The sequence below is a fragment of the Lathyrus oleraceus genome, chromosome 7, assembly GCF_024323335.1.
Source record: "Lathyrus oleraceus cultivar Zhongwan6 chromosome 7, CAAS_Psat_ZW6_1.0, whole genome shotgun sequence".
Classification (NCBI taxonomy): domain Eukaryota; kingdom Viridiplantae; phylum Streptophyta; class Magnoliopsida; order Fabales; family Fabaceae; genus Lathyrus; species Lathyrus oleraceus.
Window position 1 is genome coordinate 393,301,102 of NC_066585.1, and position 24,910 is coordinate 393,326,011.

Below are 24,910 nucleotides of genomic sequence, written 5' to 3' on the forward strand. Positions count from 1 at the left end.
GTTCAAGGAGGTTGACCAGAAAAGTCAACTAGTCAAATCTAGGGTTCCCTAGACTCTATTTCCTACACTTTTTGTCATATTAAAATGACTCCAAGAGAAACTTTACTCTTTATGACATTATAAACAACTTTCATGTTGGCATCAAGAGCTAATGTTTCTTGGGAAGTCATTTTTTATGGTGAAATATTATAGGTCATTTTGTTTGTGCCCTAGATAGAAGGTTAACTTCCAAGAACCATAACTTGCTTAATTTTTATGATATAAAGATGATACAAGTTTCCTGATCAATTTCAAGGTGTCTTCTTCAACTTTTCTTCTTATATAAAGTTTAAATTTCACTTGCAAGGGCATGTCCCATGAGGAAACATTATAGGTCCATTTTGGTCCTTATCATTGAACAAGCAATTTTCCTCAACTTCTAAAATCCATAACTTCATCATGCAAGATCCAAATGGTGTCAAATTTGTGACCATATTTAATATGATTGAAATATATACAACTTTGAATAAGGAACCAAAGTCATTTGAATCTCATAGCAAAAGTTATTCAAGGTGGAAAAAGGGGTCATTTGATTTTTAACTTAGAAAATTTTCAAGTATGTTTGATTCCTCCAACTTCAAGGTCAGAATTCATCATGTTCCAAGATTCAAATGTAAAAAGTCCCAACATCAAAGTTGTTCCCCTTCATGGTATATTTCTAAAGAGGTCAAGATCATTCCATTTGGATAAAGATTGAGGGATTTACATGTGGCTTCTTTGCATGGCCCAATTTGGAAACTTTTGAACTCAACTCTTACACACCTTTGCATGGCTTCATGTAATGGTCTCAGCATCATTTATGCACGAATTAGGACTATTTGTAAAGATCATTTGGGCCTGAACAAACGCACATGCACCCATGCACATCAATTACTATTTTTGGATTCAAATTTCAAATGGTGTGGAAATGAATTACATTGCCTATAAATTGAACTCCATAGCCTCAGAATGGAGGAGAACCCTTGCCCAAGTTGTGCCAAGCAATCTCAGAACCCCATTGCATTGAATACCTTAAAGATTTCATTGAAATCGAGATTCTAGTTCTACTTTTGTTTATGAACTAGAACTCAAAGGATTTAAAGCCTTTTATATTATAATCATCTCCTGCAAGCAAGAGGAAGCAAGACCAAGTGGAATTGCATCAAGATCGAGCCTCATCACTGCAGCCCGAAGGTGAATTTTCACAAACTTCTCTTCTTCTATTCTCACTCATTTCTCAATAATTTTTCCTAATTTATGGTTGGATGAAGTCCTACCAATGTAGGCATTGATATTGAGTTGCTTTGAGGTTGAATCGAAGCAACTCAGTTTTGGAACCTCAATTTTCAACTCCACATTTCTCCTTATAGAGTGAAAGTTGGAAATTTTGGAGGTCATATTTAGAATCCTGGCATTTTTCTCTTCAAATTGATGTATGACCCATTTATTTTTGTGACATTTTTGTTGGACCAGTCTGGTGAGTGTGGTCGAAGAAGATGACCGAGCTAGGGCTCCGGTGGTGCGTTGGCATTGTCTAAGCCATGTGATCCTTGGTCCAAGTTCTAATCCCATCCCTCCATTCTGATTACCAATGCTACATGCAAGTTGACTAAGGTGTTTGGTTGATAGCTAGCGTTAGCCATCATATATGCTACCTCAATTAATGAGGGAGATCTGATGACCCTTGTTTTTTCTGATTAGTTCTATTTTCTATTTAATATTTTAAATAGCATTTTCTCATTTAGTTCACTATAATTTCAATTTTAATCCAAAAAATATGGGGCTTTCACCAAAATTTCATAAATAATTTCCTCTTCCATTTTCTGAATTAAAATTAATTTGATATTTTTAGTGAATTTTGTGATTTTTGACTTGTTTTTAATTGATTTTAAATACTTCTGACTTTTTAAAAATGCCAAAAAAAATAGTCAAAGATCATTTGACCTTGTTTGACCTATGATAAATCCCTTGCTCATTTCTTTGGTGATTTGAAGGGATTTTAGGTTTTTCCCCTTTTAAAAATTATTTTTCTTCATTTAAAAATTGATTTGAATGGTTTAATTGCTTTATTATTTTATTGAGCTATTTTATTGACTTTGTGTTGACCCAACTTCTGTTTGGCCTTGATCTTGGTTGAATTGAACATTAATTTGATCAATACCATTGGATTTAGGGGGTTGATGAAGTTTGAACTTCATCCCTCAAGATGAATGGATGGTATTAATCAAGTGAAGTTCATCCCTTGATCAATTTGGGATTCTCTTTCACTTCATATTCTCATCTTCATCTTACTTCTTTCCCAATCCATTCATGGTCAATGATTTCTCATAAGATCAAATGCTAGTTGATTCATCAATGATCTTGTGTCAGATGAATCAACATGAGCTTGATTGAGATAGGTTCATCCCCTCTTATTTTTGTGTGTGGTATGCTTTAGGAGCTTGGTATTTATACCTTATCTCTAGCATGCATTAACACCAATATTATTATTGCCCGATCTCAGATAGTTGTGACTTCTACATAAGTTCAATTATGATTGTTTAACATAGCGCTAAATTTGTCCTAAAGGCATAGCATTTTTGTAAGGGAGATTATAAGTATCCCATTCCTCAGGGTATTGTGTGAAGATCTAACCTCTTTTCCATTTATGGGAGCTAGTGGCATACTTGTTAATTTATCCAAGTTGGAGTCATTCTCATGAATGATGTCTAGGTTCATATCTTCATGCTTGTGAGTGGATGGTTAAGTGTTCTCCAAAAAATGACTTAAATATTTCTTCTTCCTTCACTAACATTCACTAACATTTCTTTGTATTGACTTTATCTTAATGTCATTTACTTTATTGCAATTTTAATTATTGCACTTTACCATTCATTGTCATTTACATTCATGCAAATTGTTTATGTTTTAGTCATTTTCAATTTGCTCACTTGAGCCATATTTTGTGCTTGTATTATATTTGTGCTTATGATTTTGTTTTGTTTATGGTATTAGGACCTTAAAACACTTAATAAAAACAAAAACCCTAAAAAATACATTGGTGGACTGTTAGACCTTGGTCTGTAACTTGATCTGAACCTATGGACTTAAAGTAGGCAACATCTCTGAGTTATGGAAGAACTTGGCCAATGCCCTTATTTGAGACTGAGATTTTTTGGACAATATCATTCATCTAACACAAGCTAGATACCCCTTTGGTTTATCTGTTATACTTTCTCTGCGTCTAGTTGTTATTTTGATCTTATTGATATTATATGATGCTTTCTCTTAAGTATGTTTCAAGGGATATTTCATCTGATACATTTAAAGGACATTGAAGACTGTTTGTTTTGGAGTGCTTGCTTAGATGTTTGGTTATCTTTATTTGATACCATTTGGTCTTCTCATTAATTGCTTAGATGATTGTGCTTTGTTGCTTACTTATCCAAAGGAAATGGGTTTCTATCTGACACATTGTTGTCTTGTAGATGCTTCCCATTTGTTAGATCTTTTCAACTCTAAACTTTTAAATCTTGTCTAGGATAGTCCCTTCATCTCCTCCTACTTATTTAATTTCAAAATCTCTCCCTCATTTCAAAAACTCTTTGCTTGTGTTTTCAACTTATACTTGTTTTAATGAGTAGAAACTTTGGCCTTATGCCGTTGATTTTCAAAATACTTTCTTAATCAAACTTGTAAGTGAACTTAATCATATTGACTTTATTTTCAAAAAGACAAAAAAAAGAACTAACAACCTAATCTAATCCTTTTGGCCACTTTATGCATTTTCTTTTAAACTTTTCAAAAGAGAGCATTTAGATTTGAGTTATCTTTGGTTGAGATAATTCTCCCATTCCATGATATTTTGATTATAAGTCTTTCCATTTATTAGGTGTTAGTGGCATACTTGTTGATTGAATCCAAGTTAGAGCCCTCCCTCTTAAATGTTGTAAAGCCCTCATTATCGGTGGTGTTTGGTTGAGTATTCTCCCGTTGATAACAAAAGATCTTTAAGCTTTTGTTAAAATCAATCCACACATTTTTGAAATTTTTACCACGAACCACGAGGTTTTGATCCTCATTTTTATGTTGGTACGTAGACATAAGACCGAAGGTCTTGTCAAACACAAAAATGCTTTTTAGAAATGTAATACCCATTTCATTTTGTCTTATGCTTGATCAACTCCGCATATGCTTCAATATGCTTTTTCTTGAGTTTGAGTTGAATAAGCCTCATTAACATTTAGACATTTTTCTAAGTTACCATCGATACACTATTTACATATGCTTTCCATAAGAACATATTTTAGATATTTGATTTTTCAAACTCTTATATGTACTACTAGTACACGTGTCTTTTAAATATTGGATTATTGACACTCTCCCATCTTTAGCGATTATGTCATTAGTCATGACATCTCTTTTATACATTGGATACATAACATAGTTTATCTTAACTCAATAATCTAGCATATTTATAGAGATGGCAAACCTAAATATCACCTAAGCCAAATTATTTTCTTCATAATTAGATTCTCGCAAAATATGTTCTAGTGTCAGACGCGAATTTCCTTGGCAAGTGAATGACTACTCTCAAACATTTTTGCTTCAAGGATAATTATCAAATGTCAAGTTGTGAATCTCCCAATGTTTGATATTTTTTCTTCACTATTAAAAGAGTATTTCTAACCTCATAATTAAGGCTTTGTATTCAACACCATTGTGTAGACATTTGTACTTTAATTCAAACATGCCTTTCATATGAACACCAAATAACCATTTTTGAATTCCTCTCCTTGCGATATTTCCACTACACCAAATAAATTGTCCCTTCGAGAACGTCACCACTAGAGGGGTCAAAAAAGCCCTAAATGATAAAGCCCTAACAATTAGGCCCCTATTTGGCCCCATTTTTTTAGGCCCCCTACTAAATCAATAACTCTTTGGCCCCTTATTTTTAAGCCCCCTCATATTTTTATTTTTTAAATGGCCTAAATGAGGGGCTCGAAATATAATTTATTTGAAACAACATATTTTATTTTTTAAAATAAATATTTTTAAATAATAAATATTTTTGAAAACTATTTTTTTTTCGAAAAAAACCTTATTTTTTTAACATAAAAAAATCAATTTTTTAATAAAAAATAAAAATAAAAATTTAAAAATAAACATAATCGATTTTTTTTGAAGTATTAAAAATTTTAGTTTTTCTTTAAAAAATTGATATTTTTGAAAAAAAATAAATAGATTTTTTTCGTAAAAAAAACTGATTAATTTTTTAAAATGAGAAAGGCGGTTTTTCTTTAAAAATAAAAAATCAATTTTTTTCGAAAAAAAAGTCAATTCTTTTTTAAAAGAGAAAATTATTTTTTTCAAAAAGAATATCAATTTTATTTTGAAAATAAACAATCGATTTTTTTCGAGAAAAAAGTCGATTTTTCCTGAAAGTAAAAAATTTGATTTTTTTATATATAAAAAAATTCAATTTTTTTGAAAAAAAAAAAAGGTGATTTGTTTTTGAAAAAAAACCCGAATTTTTTCGAAAATAAAAAAAAACTGACTTTTTTCGAAAATAGAATAAAAAAGTCAAAGTTTTTTCTAAAATAAAAAAAAATCGATTTTTTCCAATAAATTAAATCGATTTTTTTAAATAAAAAAGTTTAATTTTATTTGAAACAAAATTGAATTTTTCCTAAAATAAAAAAGTTGATATTTTTTGAAAAAAATTGATTTTTATGAAAATAAAATAATAAAATAATTTTTTCTTTAAAAAAAAAGTCAATTTTTTTTCTTTAAAAAGTCAACTTAAAAAAATGATGGGGCCTTAAGGCTTAACTTGAATTTTATGGGCCTTTAGTTTAGGGGGCCTATATATTTTAGGGCTCATTTATTTTTAGAATTTTGGGCCCCCTATATTTTGGGGGCCTTAAAAGTTAGGCCCCGGCCCCCTAAATTGACGGCTCTAGTCACCACCAGGACCTCCATCCCTCTTTGTATTTGCCTGTTGCGCCTCAAATCAAAGATAAAATGCCAATTTTATGTATCTAATGGATTGTCTCGCTTGAGCCATTAAACTCTCAAGCTTATACTTTATTTTAGAGAAAATACATTATAAACATTTAAGTTTTCTTTGTCTTAAATGGTATTTCATAAATAATGACAAGAATGAAGGGAGAAAGAAAATAGACGAGAGAAAAGAGTGAGAGATTGTTGGAACAAGATTGTTCATATTCCTTGGGTTTTGATGATAACAAAGTACTTAAAAAACAAATGGGTATACTAACATATGTTCAAGTGTGCAGGATCACAAGCATATCATTAATCTTGTTAAAAGCATATGTGAAGAAGCAATATAACTCTGATTTTGATTGATTAGAATTTGATAACTCTGAATGTGTTCATCAGCCTCTGAAGGTTCGGACTCTGGTCATGTGTTCCAACCTCTGGTGACAGCTCAGACTCTGAAGGCTTGAGGAGCCTCTGATCCGTACCTTGTACCAAAGAAGACCAGTCTTGTCAAAGCGCCAGATTTTTGGACAGAGTTAACTAGGGTTTCATTTTGCAAGGCTCAAGGAATGATGATGTGACCTCTTCAATTTGTTCTACCTTTTGGTAGAGACCTAGTACTTCGAAAGGTGTTGTGAATAATGTCATTATTCAATGGATAATGCTTCTAACCATATACATTCCCTAACGTCTCTTTTGGCATGCTTCTTCACTAAGTTTGCTCTTATGCTTAACCCTCAAACGAATCTTTCTCTACCTCTATAAAAGGAAGCTGGAGATTTATAGGAAGGTGTACAACAGAAACACAATACAAGATCTTGAGCATAACTCCAAGCTTTCATTTGTAACTGTTATTGCATAAGATTTTAAGATTTCTTGTCTTTGTGTATCTTAGAAATCTTAAGAGGTTAAGAACCTTTGTGGTTGTTGCACAACTATTATACTTATAGTTGTGTATCTAAGTAGTGGTTATCATTTTTACTAAACTGTTTGTTTGAAGTAGATGAAGTCTCTTACTTGCATGCTTAAGCAGTGAAGTTCGTTATTTGTGTACTTGAGCAGTGAAGTCTCTTTCTAGGTGGATTGAGCAGAAGTCTCTTGCAAGGTTGCTTAAGCAAAAATCTCTTTATAGGTTGATTGAGTAAGTGAATTCTTTTGCAAGGTTGCTTGAGCAGAAGTCTCTTTCTAGGTTGATTGATCAAGTGAAGTCTCTTGCAATTATGCTTGACCTAAGTGTAATATGTTGATTATAGTGAAAAGCTCTTGTTGCAGCAAGGGAATTGGACTACTCTCAGTTGAGGAGAGGAACCAGGATAATTTTTGTGTGTTATTTGCCTTTACTTCTGATTATTATTTCTGCTGTTGTTATTATTTCTGATATTAGACTTTGAACATTATTCAGATTCTGAAGTTGCATTATCATAAGCGAGAAGATTTTTGGCATACATAATTCAAACCCTACTCTTGTGTATTTTTCTCACCTTTAGTTGGCATCAGAGCATGGTTTGTACTAACACTTTATCATGGTGCAATAATTGATCCTGAGAAAAATATACTTGCACTATCATGTCAGGTGCTTATGTTCCTCATGACTATAATGCTAGTGAGAAAATTCATTATTCTGCTAAACCACCTTCATTCGGTGGTTATTTAACTTAATTTGAATGGTTGAAAATCAAAATGTATACTTACATCATTGGCTTTGATGATGAGTTATGAGACATACTTGAAGATGGTATAGACATGGTTGTCGATGGTGTTGGGATGGTTAAACACAGGAAAACTCTTACACCATCTCAAAAGAAAGTGTATGGAAAACATCACATAGTAAGAGGTATTCTGATTGAGGCTCTACCTCACTCGGAATACATAAAAATCATTGATAAGTCTATTGCCAAGACTATCTTTGAATCTTTATGTTCCACTTATGAAGGGAACCAACAAGCAAAAGAGGCTAAGGCAAATATTCTTGTTTAACACTATTAGTTATTCATGATGAAGGATGATGAAGACATTGAAACCATGTTTTCTAGGTTTCAAATTCTTGTATCATGCCTTCAAATCCTGAGAAAAAGTTACACTACGATTGACCATGTAAAGAAGATCTTGAGAAGTCTCCCTGCTAAATACAGACCCAAGGTCACAACTATTCTGGAGGCTAAAGACCTAAATACATTGAATCTTCAAAGTCTGATAAGCAATCTTTAGAGCCATGAAATTAAATTGAATGAAGATGAACCAATGATGAAATTTAAAACACTGGCATTGGAATTTATGGCTAGAAGATCTGTTGGTAAAACCGTTAGATCCTCTAAAGTTTGGAAATTAGAAGAAGCTTCTGATGTGACTCTGATGAGGAGGAAATAACTTTTATCATTAGGAGGTTTCAACAATTGACAATAAAGAACAAAAGATTCTATAGTAAAAGCAATGGCTTTATATGGTATAGTTCTAAAGATAAAGTTGATGACCAAAAAGGAATGTGATCTTATGAAAGAAGAACTAAACATTAAAATAAAGTTGAATCTTTGGAGAAAGATCATATTACTGTAGTAAATAAAATATTTGATAAAAACTTAAGTGGGCATGAGATAGCTCTTCAAGCCTTTATCATAACTGATCTTGAATAGACAAAACTTGCTTCCATTATATATGGAGTAAGTAAGAGAAAAGGAAAAGTTATGGGTTACAATGAGAAATGTGTTAATGCTAAAGCTCAACTCATAAAAACCTTTGATACTTCTTCTTCAAGCAATGCTCAAACAGGACTGAAAAGATGTTTTGTTTCTGCTTCTGACAAAGGTAAAAGTCTGAACAAATAAGAACCCAATATAAATGAGTCAAAGGTTTTGAAAAAATCAATAGCTAAGATGTCAAAATCAAAGGTAGTGAAGAAATCAGAATCTAACATTCAAAATTCAAAGGTTCTGAAGAATCCAAAACCTACAAATCTCAAGTCTAAGGTTCTAAAGAAAGTGGAATCTAAGACATATGGACCCAAGGTTCTGAAGGGTTCAAATGTCAAAACCTATGATAGACAAAACTTGTATAAGCAAAAACTATGGAATGAATATAGACCTTTTTATCATAAGAAGACTCAAAATAAAATAAAACCTGTCAGAACTAACAATAAAGGACCCACAAGAGTATGAGTACCTAAATCTCAAATTGTTTTTGCTACAGATATGCCTAAAGGGAGAAACAAGGCAACAATCTTGGTACTTGGACAGTGTCTGCTCACGTCATATGACGAGAGAAAAGCTTATGTTTTAAACCCTGACAGTGAAGGAGGAAGACATTGGTTTGGAGGAGGACAAAAAAGGAACATTATTGGTATGGACACTATTAGTAACTCTCAAATATCTATCAATAATGTTTGGTTTGTAAGTGGACTTAAACATAACCTTTTAAGCATAAATCAATTTTACGGCAGTGGTTATGAAATTTTGTTTAATAAGAACTTTCGTTATGTTATCAATGAGTCTGACAAATCCATTCAGTTCTACAGTAAGAGGAAGGGAAATATTTATAAAATTAATCTTTTTGAATTGAATGGCCAAAAGGTTGTTTGCCTTATGTCAGTGGGTGATGGAAAATGGGTTTGGCACAAAAGGTTAGGTTATGTTAACTGGAGATTGATCTCCAAACTTAGCAAGCTAAAACTTGTTAAGGGGTTGCCAAATATTGATTATCACTCAAATGCTCTATGTGGAGCATGTCAAGTAGGAAAGATCAACAAAACCTCTTTCAAATATAAAAATATTGTTCCAACCTCTAGACCCTTAGAGTTACTTCACATCAATTTATTTGGTCATGTTGGGATTGCTTCAATCAATGGGAAGAAGTATGGACTGGTCACTGTTGATGATTACAACATGTGCACTTGGGTTAAATTCCTCAGACCCAAAGATGAATCATATGAGGTATTCGGCATCGTCTAGACACAAGTTCAATCTGAAAAAGAACTAAAAATTCTAAAAGTCATAAGTGATCATGGTGGTGAGTTTGAAAATGAACCTTTTGATATTTTTTGTGATAAACATGGAATTTTCCATAAGTTCTCTTCTCTTAGAACTCCACAAGAAAATGCGTTGTAAAAAGAAAGAACAGATCATTGTAAGAAATGGCTAGAACCATGATCCATGATAAGCATCTTCTAAAATGATTGTGGGCAGAAGATGTTAATACTTCATGTCATGTTCATAATAAGATCTATATCAAACCAATTCTGAATAAAACATCATATGAATTTTTTAAAGGAAGAAATCGAAGCATATCTTACTTTCATCATTTTGGATGTACTTGTTACATCTGAACAATAAAGTCTATCTATAGAAATTTGATGTTAAGGCTCAAAAGACTATCTTTATAGGATACTCTGATCACTCTAAAGCATAAGAAGTGTATAACTCTGAAACTAAGATGGTTGAAGAGTCTATACATGTAAAATTTGATGACAAAGGGCCTGACCCTGATACGTCTGAGCTTGTTGAAAGTTTTGCAGATTTTCAGGTTTCTGAAGAACATCTAGAGGTTGGACCTTCAGAAGTTAGTATCTTAGAAGTCATAGATTCAGAGGTAGTTGAACCAGAAGCTGACCATTTGTCTAAAGCCCCTCCAGAAGTTGAAGATTCAGAAGATGCTCAAGAGGGTTCAAAAGTGTTTGCTCAACCCAAGAAGTCTTTCAAATATAAAGATTCTATCCAGAAGATCTAATCATTGGAAATAAGGATGATCCCGTAAGAACTAGATCAACTTTCAGAGATGATTATTGTGTGCTAGTAAAGCTAGCGGAAATATATCCGAACATAATGCACGCTCGAACATACAACAGAGTCGTCATTGAACTTTATTTGTTCCCGAAGTAAAGGGAAAACATCGATAAAACCCGGGGGAAAGAGATATGTTGGGTAAGGAAGTCGGTTATGCAAGGGGAAGGTATTAGCACCCCCAAACATCCATTGTACTCCATGGGAACCGTTTTGATTATTCTTGCTCGAATAGGTGTTACATATAAAGATTACTCGCAAAAGGATGGGAAAAGGAAAAGAAATAGATAAAGTGTTCGGTGAGGATTGGGGCCCTCATGCCTACGTATCCTCATAGTGCAATGAGAAATTCATAGCTCCGTAGTTCAAAAAACTAGTGGTGGGAGATGAAAAGAAGTGTGATCAAAGTATGGTCTGAACCAAAGGATTGTGTTTTGAACTCCAACAAGGGTAAAAAGATGAATCCAAGAGTAAGATGGCTCTTACCAGTACGTGGGCTAGCATGGCTTCCATTATAGGGTAATGCCGAAAATACAAAGAAATAAGTGTTTAAGGGTATGACCAAAACATCTCTTGGTTCACAAGGGGACACAAGAAGGAGTACAAAGAGATAATGTATTTGTCTCAAAGAACTAGTATATCACATGGAGCGAATGAGGGTAGAATATGAGTGCATCATGGAGATGAACGGAATGAAGTGACCAAAGTCACATAAATGAAGGGTTTTGGTAACAATGACTGAAGAGGTGTAATTTGAAACTGAAGGTAAAGGTATATTGGAATCCATAAGAGAAATAGGATTTATACCATATAGGGAAACAACACTAAACGATACGTGGAATAATATGGTTGCCACTATATGATATTTAGCCAAAAAAAGAAGGAATTAAATGTTTGGGTCTTAGCCAAACAACTCTAGGTAGAAATGCGGACTTTTCGCTAGGCGTCCTAAAAAGGTGTATATGGAATTCCAAAGAAAACTGTATTTCGATGTCAAAGAAATAGTAATGTGTCACTGAATTGGACGGTTTATGATCGAAGGTAGATAACGGATTATAAAAGATATGAATGATGCCCTAAGACGGAAGGAAGAATAATTAGAAGTATGCTCGCCAAGGATTCGCATCCTCTTGCCTATGTATTCTCATCGTACAATGAGAAAGTCAGAGCAATCGTAGTTCGTGGAACCACGAGAACAAAGAGAGAGAAGAATGATGAAAAGTATAAATTGCACCAACAAAATGGTATCAAGGGAACCCACAAATGGATGGTGTAGCGGTAAATTCATGACAATCAAGCTAAGGATAAGTTTAATGTCAAAAAAAGTAGAGTCGCCACTGCGCTTTTATTGTTTCCAAAGAAAAATGGAAAAATATGAACAAAACCCAAAGATAAGAAGTTTTCGAATCAAAACTAATAAAATTCCAGAGATTATAGGTAAGGGGGTTGGTTACACAAAGGGAAGGTGTTAGCACCCAAAGTGTTATACGTACTCCTAGGGAGCCCTTTTTATGTGTGCATGTGTTTTTGGTATAAATGATGTTTGACAAAAATAGAGTGTGAGTTCTTTTTGTCTTTTGAAATTTGAATGGATTTGTTAGTTCTTTTTGTCTTTTGAAATTTAAGTCAATATGGTTAAGTTTATTTACAAATTTGATTTAAGAAAGATTTTGAAAATTCAATGGCATAAGGCCAAAGTTTCTAATTATTAAAACAAAGTCTAAGTTTGAAATCACAAGCAAAGAAAGTTTTTGAAAATGGGGAGAGATTTTGAAATTTAAGAAGTGGGAGGAGATGGAGAGACTACCCTAAGCATAAATTTAAAAGTTAAAAGTTGAAAAGATCTTACCAATGGGATGCAATCCAACAGACAAGAATGTCATATAGAAACCCATTTTCCTTGGACTTTTATCAAGTAATAATCAATAAGCAATGAGCAATATCCAGATATTATGAAGATCAAGGCATAAAATAAAGATAGCCACATACAAGCAAGCAATTCCAATAGCTAGCAGTCTTCTCGTGCATTATATGAAACATTCCTCGATCAACTTAGAGCAAAGCATCAGACACAAGATCAAAATAACAATTAAGCATAAAGACAGAGTAGCAGATGAATTCAAACAAATACCATGGCTTGCATCAGATGAAAGCCTAGTTCACAGTAGCTCAGTCTCAGAATGTTGGCATTAGCCAAGTCCTTTTTGCATAGGGAATATTGTCTAATCCTAAGTCCAAAACTTATGATCAAGTCCAACAGTCCACCAAATGTTTTTTAGGGTTTTTGTTGTTATTAGGTGTTTTAGGGTACTAAGACCACAGACAAAATCAATACACACAAACAAATATATACAATCACAAGATATGGCTTAAATAAGCAAAGTGAGAATGACATAATCATAAACAAGTTATATGAAATGTAAATGGCAATGAATGATAAATGACTGAAATTTAAATTGCATAATAGTAAATGACTTGAAAGTAAAGAAATATTAACAAGAGTTTGTCAAATGTTAGTCAAAATTTAGTCAAGTATTAGTCAAGTGTTAGTGGTGATTTTTAATTGATTAAGTCATTCTTTAGAGAACACCCAACCATTAATTCACAAGTATGAATCCTTATACCAATATATCTTCCATGAGAAGGGCTCCAACTTGGATAATTCAACAAGTATGCCACTAGCTCCCATGAAAGGAAAAAGGTCAAGTCTCTACGCAATACCATGAAGAATGAGAGACATACAATCTCACTTACTAGAATGTTATTCCTTGAGGGTCAAATTTAGCTCTATGTTAAGCAATCATAATTGGACTTATGTAAAAGTCACAACTATCTGAGGTCGGGTGATCCGCTGTCGCACACGGGTCAAAAACGAGTTTAAAAGTGTAGTAAAACGGAAGCGACACTCGAATATCGTATCACAAGGACTCTTGAATGTTGTAACCACACTAATGAAAATAAGGGGGTTTTTAAGGTTCAAAACTTAAATTGATGATTATTAAAGGTAAAATCAAAATTGATAAATAAGTTAATCTATTGTATCGATTTCCTACTAATCATCGATTCTTATAATTTCAATTCCCTAGCGGATTCAATCTCATTCGATTACAATATCCACTGACAAGCGCAAATTGGTATTATATGATGTATGTTCCTAATTTTCGAATTAAGCAAACGGATTTAAGCAGACGCGAATTAAGCAAACGCGACTTAATCAAACACGATAACGAAAAAGCTACGCTAACGTGATTATAGTTAAGGATCATACAACAATCAAATTTAATCAACTCTATCCTATAAGAAACAATCGAAATAAGCAAACAAAAGTAATCGAATTAAGCAAACGAGTTTATAGGAAGAATTGAAAAGAAATCGAAATTAAACTGAAATTATTAAAAACCTCAAAATGGAATTTGAATACAACAAATCAGCTTTTTGGAATTAGCTCTCCATGAAATCTTCTAAGCAATATTGTCTCATCCAAATTTAGAATTAGGATTCATGTAGCAGTGGAAGACCTAATATAATAAAAGGGAAACTCGGGCCCTTATGGGATCCGACCCGAAAATTACAAAAATTGGCGCAAACTAACTATTTTAATTAAGTCTGGAACTTCAATGAATTATTCACCCTCCTTCACTTAGAATCCGCTTTTGACTTCAACATGAAACTTTTATCTTATCCTCTCATCTTTCCAACGCATATTAAAACGCGTCAATCCGACTCCTATAGCTCAAGTTATGATTTGTATAGTGATAAGGTATCAAATAACTATTTATGCTGAAAATAAAGTATGAAAATAAAATAAAGGCAAAAATAAACTTAAATATAAAAACACACTAAAATAGTAAAAATAATAGAATAAATTATAGAAATGCATAAGTATAATTATAGAAGAATGTGCATCAAAATGCACTGATCATCGGGCAATAAAAATGTAGGTGTTAATGCATGTTAGAGATTTGGTATGAAGAACCAAACTCCTAAAACATACCATACACTAAAAGAAAAGATCAAGGGGAGGGATATATCTTAGTCACACTTGTATTAATTCATCTGACACAAGGTCATTGATGAACCAATTAGCCTTTAGACATTAGAGATTTCATTGGTCAAAAGAGGGAATGGGGAAGAATAGGGATGAAGATGAAGAGGGAGGGGAAGATAGAAACACAAATTGATTATGAGAGGAATTTCATCAAATCGAAACCATCCATTCATTTTGGGAGATGAAATGTACATTTCATCAATCCCCTAAATCCAATGGTTTTGATCCAACAAAAGTCAAATCAACCTTAACCAAGGCCCAAACAGAAAGTCAAACATCACAAGACCATAAAAATGGCTCAACAACATTTTTAAACATTTAATCAATTTAAAAATGAATTAAAATACATTTTTATTTGGTTAAAACCTAAAACCCCTTCAAAAGATCAAATAAATGGCCAAGGGATTTATCCTAAGTCAAACAAGTTCAAAGGACCTTAGACAAAAAAATTAACTATTTTTGAAAGGTCAGTAGTATTTTTAAACAATTAAAAATATGCACAAAAACATTTAATTCATGAAAAATATCAAAATTAATCCAAAAATTAATTTTAATTTAGAATATGGAAGAGAAAAATATTAAAATTTTTTTGGTGAAAGTCCCATATTTTTTGGGTTAAAAATGAAATTTCTATGAATTAAATAAAATAAATTGATTAAATGGAAATTCACAAAATAAAAAAAAAACAAGGGCCATCAGATCTCCCTTATTAATTGAGGTGGCAGATCTGATGGCCAAGCGTGCGCGTTCCATGGTGAACCTGAGTCAATGCATCACAAGCGTGGTATTTAAAAGGGAAGACTGAGATTAAAACATTTCAAATAGATGAGATGGTCAGGATGCAAACCAGCACATCACCGGAGCTAGGGCTCCGGTCGTCTTCTCCAGTGGACCTCACTGGACTGGTCCACCCTCAACTCAATGAAAAATGAAAAACAAGGACACTGTTTCAAAGGAAAAATGCTCAGGAGCTCGAATCTGGACTCAATTTTATTCAATTCCAAGTATATTGAAAGATACAGGGATTTGAATTTTGAGGATCATGAACTGAGTTGCTTCGATTTGACCTCAAAGCAACTCAATCTTGTTGCCTAAATTGGTAGGACTTCAGCCAACCAAAAATCAAAGAGAATGGTTAAGAATTGAGAGAGAACTGAAGAGAGAAAGTTTCTGAAAAAATCACCTTTGAGTAGCTTGAATCTGGCTTGATCTTATTTCCAATTGACCTTGACTCGACTCCAGAAGCTTGCAGGAAGTGAATTGGATCAAAGAAGGGCTTGGATTCTTGGAGTTTCAATCTCAAAATAGAAGGAGATTTGAAACTCGATTTCAAGTGAAATCTTCAATTTTATCCTTTAATGGAGGTTAAGGAGGCAATGGTTCAAAGCTTGGGCAAACAGGGATCCTCTTTCTGATCACAATGGCCTTGTATTTATAGTGTATCAAGTTACTTTTCACACACTTCCAATTTTTTCAAAATTTAGCAACTCTTGCTTGCATGGATGCATGGGCGTGTACAAGGCCCAATTCATGATGTCAAATGGTCCAATATTATGTGCTTGTCATCCTGAAATGATGTCACATGGCCATGCATAATAGAAATGAATTTTGAACATAAATCTTACCAAATGAAACCTTGTGAAGAACCCATGCGCAAGTCCTTCAATCTTGGTCCAAATAAGGTGATCTTGGACTTTTTAGAAAGGTGAGATCAAGGGGAACAACTTCCATGTTGAACACTTTTCCATTTGGATCTTGGATCATGATGAAATTTGAGGTGGAAGTTTGGAAAATCAAACATAATTGAAATTTTTCTAAGTACCAAATCAAATGTTCACTTCTTCCACCTTGAATAACTTTTGTTATGAGCTTCAGATGGAAAAAGTTCCTTCATGAAAGTTGTATCTATTTCAAATCTATTTAATTTAGTTACAAATTTGACCTCATTTGGATTTGACATGAAGGAGTTATTCATTTTAGAAGTTGAGGAAAATTGCTTGCTCACTGGTAATGGAAAAAAATGACCTATAATCTATCCTCTTGGCACATACCCTTGCAAGTTGAATTTGAAGTTTCGCAAAGAATAAAAGTTGGAGAGGACATATTTAAATTGATCATGAAACTTAGATGGACTTAATATCATGAAAATTGAGCAAGTTATGTTCCTTGAAAGTTGACCTCCTAACTAGGGCACACACAAAATGACCTATAATCTTTCACCATAAACAAATGACTTTACAAGAAAAACTAGATCTTGACTTCAACATGAAAGTTGTTTGGAATGTAATAAGGATAACTTTGATCTTAGAATAATTTTCATATGACAAACATTGTAAGCGACAGGGTCTAGTGAATCCCAGTTTTGACCAGTTGACTTTCTATGGTCAACCACCTTGAACCAACCTGCAAACTTGAAGCTCTCTTGATCTTTGGGACTCATGGAGGATCATATAAGCATAAGATGATGCATAATGAATTATCCCTTGAAATATTGGACCAGTTGTTGAAGACACTTGCTAAGGAAGTTACACAAGATACCTGGATGAATTAGGGCTTCCAAGACAAACAAGCTTCAAACTCTTGGTGATTTCTTGATCATAATGATAAGTGAAGATCATGGGGATCCATATATGATGTCTAGAGACAATGTGAACCATCTATTTATTGATCTCATTGCATTGAGGGTCTCAAACCCTAGTTGTGAGCTTGATGAGGCACACGTGGACACATACACTACCTACAAAAGAAACAAAGTTATGCATAGACATATTTTTTGGTTTTTTGGTTAGTAAATAATGAAAAATAAAGTATGATATCATCAAGTGTGCTTGGTTATATCTCCCAATGCAAACCCAGTAAATAAGGGGTAAGGAGGATGCCAAGGTCTGATCCCAAAGACAATGCATATGATGAGATATCATGAGGGATCTTAGGGTCAAAATTGGGGTCTTACAGATGGAACTTGGAATCAAAGAGTAAATAGGCATTTACCAGTACATGGGCTAGCATGGTTGTCACTATAGGGTAAACCCCAAAGCAAAGACTGAAATAAGTGTTTGGGTGCCAGCCAAACAACTCTTGATTCGCACGACAGGTTGTTGTTATATCGTCCTAAAAGGGTATAGGCGGGGCCCAAGAGAAAGTATTGTTGTGTACAAGGAATAATATATCACTGGCTAGGGAACAAACAGTTCAAGATCAAAGAAGAATAGTATTTTGGATCCAAGAAGAGAGATAGACTCTGAATTGAAGAGCAAGGTGGTGTTTAAACTCAAAAATACTGAATTAAATGTTTGGATGGAACTCCAAATAACTCTCAATGGATGAGGTGGATTGTCGCTAAATCGTCCTAAAAGGATGTACAAGGAGTCTAAGGAGAAGTATAGTTGATCTCAAAAAGTTGGTCTTAATTGATGAACGAAGAATGATTAATTGATAAATAGGGTAACTCGTGAAGAAACTGAGTTCTCCTGCCTACGTATCCTTATAGTGCAATAAGGAAGTCAGACCTTTCGTAGTTCAGCCCACTAGAGCTGAAAGCAAGATGATTAAGGAGGCAAGAAGAGATGATAAAAAGATTGAATGAAAGAATAAACTTGATAGTTATTTGACAAGAATCACACTAAAGTCTATGAGTAAAGGTGGATACGATAAGCAACAAGCCAAATGTCCTACACCCATAGGTATCCAGAATGAGTGTAGGAAAGCTTCAGTCTCATTCCTTCTTTACCACTTAAGGCTCGTGGCATGTAACTATCATTCTTACTTTCAAGTTGCTAGGGTAGAATATTTGTTTTTGTTTATGTAATAATGATGAGCGACGAACTTAATAGTTGATTGACGAGAATCACACTAAAGTCTGTGAGTAAAGGTGGATACGATAAGCAACGGGCCAAATGTCCCGCACCCAAAGATATCCAGAATGAGTGTAGGAAAGCTCCACTCTCATTCCTTCTTTAATACTTAAGGCTCGTGGCATGTAATTCTCATCCTAATTTTCAAGTTGATGGAAGAGAATGTTCGTCGTTGTTTCTTGTAATTGAAGACCTTATCAATCGTTCAATTCGAGTTGCACTAAAGTCTATGAACGAAGGTGAATACAATGAGCAACTGGGTAATTCGTCCCATACCCAAAGATATTCGGAATGGGGGTAGGAATTCTCCATTCCCATTCCTTCTCCATTGCTTAAGGCTCGTATCGTACAACTTGAGTCATGATAGATAAGTTGTTGTCGTAGTCCTTGCTTATTGCATTGCTTTGTGATGATAGGTGAATACGATGAGTGATGGGTCATTCGTCCCATACTCAAAGATATTCAGAATGGAGGTAGGAATTCTCTAGTCTCATTGATTCTCTAATACTTAAGGCTCATGCCACACAATTCTAGCCTTAATTTAACCAACTCTTCAAGATGCTACCTTTGATATGGTCATATTATCCACTGCTTGGTATGACTAAGGATGCCTTGATTGAGAATCTGACTTGAGGCCTTGAGCTCCACAACTTAGAAGAAAAAATCTTATTAAGTGACCAAGGATCTTTTGGTCACTCAATTTAGACTGTGGGATCATACAAGTTCAAAGGATTTAATTTATCAAAATTACTTTTGACCAAATTGAATCGAGGGGTTTGAATTAATTGGAAATTAAGATTAAACCTAATCTAATGGTTAGAATTGAGTTAAACTATCCTAAGGGATCATGTTATAGTTAGTCATGGTTTGGTTAACATTCTAAGCCTAAGGGATCATGCCTTGAAAATTCGATTAAAATTTCTAAGGGAGCATGTCAAGTTATATGGTTAAAAGCAACACAATAAATCCCTAAGGGTAAAATGCTTATTTTGCAAAGTATTTATAATAAAATTCTAACCAAGCAAAATCAAGTAAAAGTCTAAAACCTAAATCCTAAACAACTTGATTAAATCTAACTCTAAAGGAGCTAACTAAACTTAATCAAATTTAAAACCTAATTAAAATTCCTAAAAATTCTAATCTAATTCTAATTACCCTAATTAAATTCTAATATTCTAACAATTCTAATTAATTTCTAGAAAGTTAAATCTAAAACTCTAATTATAACCTAACATCTAATTACAATTAATTTATAATATTCCAAAATCTAAACTAATTCTAAAGATTAACTAATCAAAATATAAAACCTAATTAATCCAATCAAGCTAAGGTCCAAAAATCCTAATTGAATCCTAAAATCCTAATATTGTAATTTAATTGGGCTTAATTAACCAAATAAGAAGACAAATCAAATGGGTAAAGAACCTGTTAGCAGGTGCAAATAGAGGTTTGTTGGGCTTTTAGGCCCAAGCTGCAAATGGCTATAAACTTGGGTCCAAGGTTTCGCTCGACTTCATCATCAAGTAGGTCACGTGGCGCGTACCTCTATGTCCAAAAGCCACTCCTCTTCCACGCACCGATTTGGAATGAAGCAACGCTTGATTTTGGCCTTGCGTGAATCTGGTATCACCACGAACACTTCGTCTTGGTGCAGGACATGGTGGAATCAAGAGGATGAAGTCACGTTCAAAGCGAGTCTTCGATGCCCAGGTCTAGAACAGCGATACGACATCACAATTCCGTCGCTTTCAAACTTCGAAGAGCGACGAAGAAATATGGCTTCGAGGTCGCGTTCCCTTTCCGAAATCGCATTAGCCGGATTCCATTACCATTTCTATGTACGCGAACGTGAAAAGAGCAGAATTGCAACCATAGCGAAAACTCATCGAATCGGGATTTTGATGCATACTGGTACTGAACCTTTTTCTCTTTCTAATTCGATTCACCTTCCCTTCTTCCTGCGGTGAGGATTCTTCCTTCTTCTCCTTCTGTTCTCCGTATTGAGTTCTTGTTGTTAATTTGTGGTGGTTGCAGGATTTTATTTGGTTCTGGTCATTCTGATATGAGGGTTATTTGAAGATTGAAGAAGGTTTGGGGGCGAGTGAAGTTGACAGAAGATTGAAGGTTGAAGGAGAGTGAGGTTGACAAAATGACGAAAGTTGAAGGATGATGGATGATGAAGATTGAAGAATCCCCCAGGATTGGAGAATGACGAACCTTTTATAGGAGAGGGCAAGAGTTAACAGAATTAACTTTGTTAACTCATCCAGGTGAAAAAGTTGTTAGCAGGTAAAACTCTGTTAATCCTTTGCAGTTAGGAACATGTTATGTTAGTTAAATTCAGTTAGATACGTATTCTGTTAGTTAGTGTTAGTTAGTTTGACGAGCTGTTAGTTATTTCTATTAGATGACAGTTGGAATGTTAATTCCGTTATAGTTAGTAATTAGGATGTTAGTTAAAGTCATATTGAATTGGAATGCAGTTGAAATTTATTTTTAGTTAGTAATTAAGGAGTTTGTTAAAATGAAAGTGAAATGCAATCGAAACTTACGCCGAAACTCAAATGCGGAGTTAGTTATGATTGTTAGTTGGGAATTAAGAAAATAGTTAGAGTGAAACTAAAATGAAATGCCATTGCAATTAAAAATTCTGAATGTAGAGGAAAGAAAATTTGTTATTAGTTGGTTGTAGATTGAATCTAATAGAAGGAAACGGTTTTGTTACTGCTGGTTTTGTGATTTTTTGTTATACTGTGAAAACAATGGAAATTTTTGATACCCGATTCTGAAACGGGGGTTACATAGTACGTCATTTTCTGTTTTGCAATGCAAATTCAAAGTAAAATTCGTTTTTCATACTGTTAGTCAGAATGAAATAAAATTGGGATTCAAATGGAATTGTAAGTGAAACATGCTTTTTTGTTGTTTATCAAAATGGAACCTTATTTGTTATTGAAGTGCAATGAATCTCAATCTTGAAATTTGAAATGTATGCCAATTACAATTATGAAGAACGTTGTTCTCAAATTCCTAGCTCTGCTGATGGATACAAATGGTATTTATCTTGACTTGTTGGATTGTTGATCAAACTGTTATCGGTTTGTTACCGGTTAGGCCAATTAGATGAATTGAGTTAGAATGTCAATTTGTTTGGTGGTTCTGCTTCTCTTTTGTTAGAGAATGATTCAGTTATGTTTTGTTGAGGTTCGAGAAGTTGTTCTTGTTATGGTTCAGTTGCAAAGTGGAGTTGGAAGGAAATGAATTTTGAAATTCAGGTTTGACAAGCAATGTTAGTTAGATGCACCATTATGCTTAGTCAGTTAGGAATGCTTAAAGTCAGTTAGTGAACCTTTTGAAAATCAGTCATTTAGTTAAACTCAATGTTACATCTTAGTTAAAAAGATTAGTGTTATAACTGTGCAGTCCTGTTATAGGCTGGTTAGTCTTTTATTGGTCAGCGAAAACACCTTTTGTATTGGTTAATTCAATTATTAATCCGTTAGTAGTTAGTATTAGATTGGATGAACGTCTATGCCGAATTCAAGCTGCAGGTTTGGATGAAACAAAGCTAACGGTAGAATGTTAGATGACTTATTAAGCGGTCAAGTAGTTGGAAATCAACGGTGTCGATGTTGGTCTGCTACCGACCCACCAAACGAGGTTGTGAAAATTTATATTAAACCTGAATTATGTTAGTTGATGAACCACATCTTGATATGTTAATTTCGGTTAGTAAATGAATTGTTAAGTTGGAATGTCAATGGAGTTTACTTGAAATGTGAATTGTGAAATGCAATTGGGAATGAGAATGCAGGTTAATGAATATTTTTATTCAATTGGTTCTGAATTCTTTTATTGCAGGGTGGTTCAGTGACTCGGAAGGACATCGGTTTTGTTAGTGAAGAGAAGGTGGGATGGTTTGGAGAGTGGAACTGGTTCTGGCAGCTTGAAAAATGCAGGTTCACGGTAAGCTCCAAATATACCACCAGCTTGTGTAAATATGAAAAAGTGTCATTTGTGAGATCTCTTGGAAACAAACCATTTGCATTAACTGACTTCGTTTTGGTTTTCATGCCCAGCGGTTCAGGATTCGGCGCGGCTAGAACAAGTTATTCCATTTAAACTCCAGCTACTTCAGCAAGAAGCGATAGGTTTGTACTTGACGAAGATGCCACGGAAACAGGCCCACGTCCTTATGGCCACGCCATGGATCCCTGTCGGAGTTTTACGGTTAAATGAACAAGCATATTGTTTTGTCACCAAGTATAAAATCTAACACATGTTGTAGACAAAGTAATTCCTGATATGCTTATAAATTGTATTTTTTATGAAATCGATTGTAAAGGAAGCTTAATGGATGAATGGTATGATTTTTCCAATCTTTTGGATCATGTATAGATGTATTTAGTGTATGTTAATTACTCATGATAATAACAATGTTGGACTTGAAACGGTTTCCAAGAATTTTATCCAATCATGATACTGAGCCTGTGTAAGGGTAAGAGAGATATCCGTGAGTTTTCTCAAACGGGATCTCGGGATCACTTCTTTCTTGGCTTCCAAGACGATGATATTGTAGGCTTGTATTGATGGGATAGACCAAGTATGTTCTGTTCATAGCCCACTTAGACACCAACTTATGGTGATCAGTAGGCTCGTTTATGCCATCTTCAAATATCTCAATTCATTCACGTGGACTGATATCCTCCCATCTCTTGTCAATTCCCCAAGGCTCTCCAAGTGTACTGACTTCCTCAATCTATCAAAAGTTTCATTCCCTTGTTCATCCATTATAACAACATCAAGCTTAGCCAAAGTTACACCTGAAGAAAATGGATGGTCGGGATTATTGATTGAATCTTCGTATCTGAGGTTTCCAATAATTGTAGAGATAAGAGAACTCAGCCATGAATTTCCATGGTCGGGATTATTGATTGAATCTTTGTATCTGAGGTTTCCAATAATTGTAGAGATAAGAGAACTCAGCCATGAATTTCCAGAAGATGGACTTCCCAACTTGGCCTTGGATATTGCATTAAGTGTTGTTAACTCTGCTTCCTCAATCTACTAAAGCTTGTCTTGGAAACGTTTTTCTCTATCCTCCTCCTTTACAGTTCGAGTATCTGGAGCAGGATTAGCAAGATCAAAGATACGATCGATTAGAACAATCACCGGTTCTTTCCCGAAACTTTTCCAAGGAACCTTCAATGTGATGGTACCAATAAAGCCAGCTTTGACAATAAGCGGGAGTTATAGTGCAATTAGTGTCTCTGACTTTAGCTTCGAATCTTTGAGGACAACGTCACCCTTTCAAACACTTATTCTCAACACCTCTGAAGAGGGTCCATGTACATATTTGCCCAGATATCTTCGAAGCAAATGCAGTACGTGAGCTTCGAACATGATGAATAATCGGAGAAGCCATAGGAAATGGTCTGTGACGAAATGAGCGATTGGGAGAATGTTTTAGAGAGAAAAGATAGAATTAGGGTTTAGAAGTCAATGTCTAATATCCACAAGATCCCTTAAGATCAAGCATTAGGGTCGGGATGCACAAATGGATGTCATGATGTAGGCCCTAGGAGTTGAGGTTCTAAAGGATCAAGCCATTAGGGTTTCAACCTATCTGATGAGGAAAACCATAATCTTCAAGCCTAATACTAATTTCCATTAGCCATAACCTCGAATCTATGATGTTGGTTAACATGTGTTGATTATTCACGAATGATATGAAGGAGAATTGTGGTCCAAAACGCAGCGGAAATTAAAATTTTCTCCTTTAGAGATCCTTACGAATGGTCATTATCAGTGATAGAATATTTACCTCTTGTGACGATTGAAACCTTTGGTGCAGATCTCTTATGACGATCAAAACCTTTGATGCAGATCCACGGAGCGATCACGAACGTTGAACGATGACAACGTCTCTACTCAGTCCACACGAACAGATTCCTTCAGTCTCAGTGCTAGCTGGTATGAATGAAGACTTTGAGTGTGTGTGTGTGTGTGTGTGGGAGAGAGAGAGAGAGAACGAAAATAATGCAACCGCAATGAATGCTTCTACGCAAGGGTTCTATTTATAGAACCATTTGTGTGGGCTTCAAGCTAAAAAGTCCACTTAAGTGTATTTTGGCCCATATCTTATAATATGTCCAAAATCACTTAAGCCCATGGTACCTTACCATATTTCGTATTCTACTTAAGTACACCGTACCTTACGATGTTCTACAATTCAC

General features: G+C 34.3%; 1 long non-coding RNA gene across 1 annotated transcript; it reads left to right on the plus strand.

Moving 5' to 3' along the window:
* Positions 1-20,189: 20,189 nt before the first annotated feature.
* LOC127105839 (uncharacterized) lies at positions 20,190-23,065 on the plus strand. The gene is made up of 4 exons (XR_007795144.1): positions 20,190-20,585; positions 20,709-20,963; positions 22,536-22,640; positions 22,754-23,065. It is a non-coding gene; the product is annotated as an uncharacterized LOC127105839 (long non-coding RNA).
* Positions 23,066-24,910: the final 1,845 nt, after the last annotated feature.